This window comes from Polypterus senegalus, chromosome 10, assembly GCF_016835505.1.
Source record: "Polypterus senegalus isolate Bchr_013 chromosome 10, ASM1683550v1, whole genome shotgun sequence".
NCBI lineage: Eukaryota > Metazoa > Chordata > Cladistia > Polypteriformes > Polypteridae > Polypterus > Polypterus senegalus.
The window spans coordinates 46,394,991-46,400,336 of NC_053163.1; the positions used below are offsets into that span (position 1 = coordinate 46,394,991).

At 45.0% G+C, this 5,346-nt stretch overlaps 1 pseudogene; it reads left to right on the forward strand.

The window, feature by feature from the left end:
- Positions 1–860: 860 nt before the first annotated feature.
- LOC120538165 lies at positions 861–2,705 on the forward strand (annotated as a pseudogene).
- Positions 2,706–5,346: the final 2,641 nt, after the last annotated feature.

Genomic DNA, 5,346 nt, shown 5'->3' on the forward strand with positions numbered 1-5,346 from the left:
TCCGTCAAACCATATTTTTCAGATCTTCTTCTTCTTCTTTTATCCATCCATGTCCGTTTTGGCCACCCTCACTTTCTCTTTCCCTGTACATATTTCCATCACTCTTTTGCTCACATATTCATTGTCTTTCCTCATAATCTGTCCATGCTACTTCAATCTACTTTCCTATACTTTCATAGATACCTCTCACACTCTTGTTGTACATCTGATTGTCTAATTTCTTATTCTGTTCTTTTCTGCCAAATCTAACTTCTCCTGCTTACCCTTTACTGCCCATGTTTCAACTCCATACAACATTTCTGGTCTTACCACTGTCATAAAAACCTTACCTTTAACCTTTTCTTTAATTCTTCTTTAAAGAGACACCCCCTGGATATCCCGAGGTAGGGGAAGATGAGATCTCCAATCGGACGGACAAAACGTTGATGACCCATGTGAACGGACAGACTATGAGTACAACATGCATGTGCAGAAAGCTGAGCAAGAACCAACGTGGCCTAAAAATCCATCAGGCCAGAATGAAGTGTTTGGAGCGGGAGAAGGAGGTGCAACGCACAGGTCTTGGACCTGGTGAGACGCAGGAGGAGCGCGGCCAGAACATAACCCACAGAGCCCAGTCCCTCCAAGCACCTGAGCCTCCCGACTCCGGCAGAGTAGGTCCACAGCAGCGGATTAAGTGGCCTCCAGCCAGTAATGGAGAGACTGGATGCAGATTGATCAGGACGTGTCCAACATTATCCAAGCCACAGCCAAAAGAGGTCAACAGGTGACTCCAAACAATGACCACGATCATCGTCAGTTATGCCTCCGAGTGGTTTGGTCAGATGGAGAAGGGTAAAACCAAGTCCACCTCATAAACTATGAACCGCTGGGCCCTCAACATACATCAGATACGGCAAGAGCTTCAAACCCGCAAGAAGCAGTACAAGACAGCTGCTGATGAGGAAAAGCAGGTATTGGCAGAGCAGAGTGGCACAGGAGACTGGGAAGAGAGAGCGCAAGGAGGCGGGCGGCCTTTATTGCCAATCCCTTTGGTTTTATGAAACAACTTCTAGGGGATAAGCACAGTGGGCGTCTTGACACATTGAGTGATCCTAGAAGGGATCAAGATCTCGATGCCAACAAAGCCCTCATCAACCCTGCCCTCCCAATAACAGAACTCAAGCTGGGTGAGCCAAGTCTGAAGGAGGTTGAGGAAGTCATCAAAGCAGACCGATCAGCTTCCACTCCAGGCCCAAGTGGCGTACCCTACCTTGTCTATAAGCGCTGCCCTAATCAATTTGAAGGTGATCTGGCGAAGAGGGAAAGTCACTGACCAGTGGAGGTATGCTGGGGGAGTTTGGGTCCCTAAAGCGGAGAATTCCAGGAACATCGGCCAGTTACGAATGATCTCTCTGCAGAGTGTATAAGGAAAGGTGTTTTTCAGCATCGTATTCAAAAGACTGACAGAGTTCCTCCTCAAGAATAACTACATCGACCCCTCTGTCCAGAAGGGGGGGATTCCTGGAGTCTCTGGCTGCCTGGAGCACACAGGTGTGTTAACTCAGCTGATCAGAGAGGCTCATGAGAACAGAGATGACCTTGCTATGTTGTGGTTGGACCTGGCCAATGCCTATGGGTCTATACCACACAAGCTGGTTGAGCTCGCACTACATCACCACCATGTTCCCAGGAAAATCAAGGATGTGATCCTGGATTACTATAACAACTTCAGAATAAGAGTCACTTCTGGGTCAGAAATATCAGACTGGCATCAGCTTGGCAAGGGAATAATAACAGGGTGCACCATCTCTGTTACTCTTTTTGCCCTTGCCATGAATATGGTGGTCAAGGCTGCCGAGGTAGAATGCAGAGGGCCCCTGACTAAGTTGGGTGTACGACAGCCCCCAATAAGAGCCTCTATGGGTGATCTAACCATCACGACAACATCTGTCCCAGGGAACAGGTGGAAACTACAAGGACGTGAGAGACTCATCACATGGACAATGATGAGTTTTCAGCCTTCCAAGTCAAGGACCATGGTGCTAAAGAAGGGGAAGGTGACTGATAAGTACCGATGGGAACAGTCATCCCATCCATCACAGAGCAGCCAGTCAAGAGTTTGGGGAAAGTCTTTGACTCAAGTCTGAAAGACACAGCTGCCATTCAGAAATCCACCCAGGAGCTTGGGACATGGCTCACCAAGGTTGATAGGTCTGACCTGCCTGGTTGGTTTAAAGCCTGGATCTATCAGCACTCAATCCTGTCCCCGGTCCTATGGCCTCTGCTGGTATATGCAGTCCTGTTTTCAAAAGAAAATCAGCAGCTTTCTTCGGAGGTGGCCGGGACTCCCACTTAGCCTCACCAGCACAGCACTGTATGGAACAAGGAACATCCTGTGGCTACCATTTAGTGGCCTCACGGAAGAATTCATAGTAGCACGCACCAGAGAAGCCCTACAGTACAGGGACTCCAAGGATTGTAAGGTGTCAGCAGCTGGCATTGAGGTGAGGACAGGCAGGAAATGGAGAGCGGAGAAGGCTGTGAAGGTGGCAGAGTCACGCCTGAGACAGAAGGCTCTGGTAGGCACTGTGGCAACAGGTAGAGCAGGTCTGGGCTACTTCTCAAAGACCCAGATCGGCAAGGCTCAACGCCATGGAGAGAATCCATCTACTCCAGAAAGAGGTCCGAGCATGGGTGGAGGAAGAGAGAGAGCAGGGCAGTAGGATTCTGGCAACAGTGTGCGTGGACAAGATGGGAGAGTACTCTCCAGCAAAGGATCACCTGGTCGGACATCATGCAGGGAGATTTCTTTCATGTCCGGTTCCTGGTGCAGGCGGTCTACAATGTCCTGCCAAGCCCAGCAAACCTCCACATCTGGGATGACTTGGGAAACCAGCTAAAGTTCCCGCAGCAAATTATAATAACACTCAGGCCAGACATGATCATTACATCTGAGGCTTCAAAACAGCTGGTCATGCTGGAACTGACAGTGCCCTGGGAAGAGCGTATCGGCCAAGCTAGTGAGAGGAAACAAGACCAAGTACTAGGAGCTGGTGGAGGAGTGCAGGGACAGAGGCTGAAGGGTACTCTATGAGCCCATAGAAATTGCTGCAGAGGATTTGCAGGACGCTTGCTCTGCAGAGTCCTCACACGGTTGGGCATAACAGGAGCGGCCAAGAAGAGGGCCATTAAATCCTTAAGTGAAGCTGCAGAGAAAACCTCAAGGTGGCTTTGGATGAAGAGGGCTGATCCGTGGATCGCTACTGGGATACAAGTTGGGGATTGATCAACCCCGGCTGGGTCGCCTGAGCGAGGGTGTGTGATGTTGCGAGACCCGAAACACCCAATGACCTCAGGATACATCACTGATGATGTGTCCTAGTGCATTCAGGTGATGTTTCTTATACAGTATAGTTCTATCACATAATAATTCCACATTCACACTTCACTCTATGGGTTATCTTGGGTTAACACTATCTGTAGATATTTAAATGTATCCACTCTTTTCAATAGCATTTCCCTGCAGGCCTGATCATCATTATACCTCATATATTCTGTCTTCTTACCATGTATCTTGAATCCTCCATCTTCCAAAGCCCTTCTCCATTCTTCCAACTTCCTCCCTATTTCCTCTTTTCTGGTGCTACACAACACAATACCATCAGCAAAAAGCTTGCACCAGGGGGATTGGTCTTTTATCCCATGAATCATTCATAACACATTCATAACCAGATTAAAGAGGTAAGGACTTAAAGAAGATCCCTGGTGCAGACCTACACTGGGATCTTGTCTATTACCCCAACACTGCTATTAACCTGAGTCCTCACTCCCTCATACATATCCTGGACAATCCTCATGTACTTCTTTGGTACTCCTTGCTCTCTCATGCACTTCAAGACCTCAATGTTCCACTCTATCATAGGCCTTCTCCAAATCAATAAACGTCATATGCAAACCTTTCGGTTTTTCTTGATGTTTCTTTATGAGCTGTCTCAATGCAAAGATTGCATCAGTTGTTCCCCTCCCTGATTTAAAATCAAACTGCTCCTCCCCTATGGTGGTCCTTTCCTAAGCCTTCTCTCTATAACCCTTTCCCAAATTTCCTTTTTCTGTGACATCAGTGTTATCGCTCTGTAATTTTCACAGCCCCGAATATCACCTTTCTCCTTGTAAATGTCTACAATCACATTGTTCCTTAACTCCTGTGGTAGTGTCTCCTGTTCATAGATCTTCTGCATTAGAGCCCACAACACATCTACTCTCTCTTCTCCTAAACTCTTCCACACTTCTTCTGCCATTTCATCTGGTCCTGTTTCCTTTTCATTTTTTTCAGTGCCTCCTTTACTCCCTCCCTCCCTCCTTATTCTTGGTATTAGTCTTCATTTGGAAGTCCATCCTCAGATATTACCCATGGATTTTCTTCATTCAACAGCTCTTCAAAGTATCCTTTCCAGCCTTTGCTATTCTAAAAATCTTTCTACCTCTTTTGTCTCCAGTTTTTCCTACGCCTTCTCTAACCTTGTGTGCTCTTGCCACTGCCCTTTTTGCCTTCTTTTTTCTGTTTATATCCTGTTTGATAAATAGATTATGTTTTAAAATAACGGTACAGAAGAGGCTATATTAATGTGTATGCCCATGTAAAGCATGTTTAACAGTATACATCACCACAATGCAGCATCTGACTAAAACTTTTGCATGCAAAAAGTCTTTATGCTATACTTTTTTCCTCATTATTAATTAAAGTGCTCTTTGGGAATGCCAATCAGTAAGTCAATCATTATTTTCTTCCTATGACTGATAGCTAAATATGCTTAGAAGAAGCTTAAAAGCACCGTTTCAAGCGGCATAACTTTCCTACTATGGGCATCAAATGGTGCCATGTTCATCTATCTCACTACATCTTATATGACTCCAGTGTTCTGCTTTCTTTCTATGACTAATGGCAAATCTTTTACACAAACAGTGAACTAAAGCAAAGCACATATAAGAGAGGTCTCCTAACTTGGGTTCTGAAGTAGCTCTGTATCTGCTTATTTTTGTTCCAGTCAATGTATTAACATTTAATTCAAGTCAGGTTTAATCTCATTCCACAGACAGTAATTGTCTTTGCAATGTATTTATTTCGCCTTCTTCAAGAGGAGACAGAGAAGGACAAATGTTACTGGTTAGAGTATACAGCACCTCTTTAATACTATTTACTCATTTCCATTTAAAATGTATTTTTTTTGTTGGTGTTGAAAATCCCTTTTTGAAACTTAAAAAAACTTTGTTATTTTAAAAGAAACTTAGTTTCTTTTAAAATAACACACTATCTTAAAAAGAAGCCATTAATTAATGCTTAGTAACATTCATTATCAAAAATAC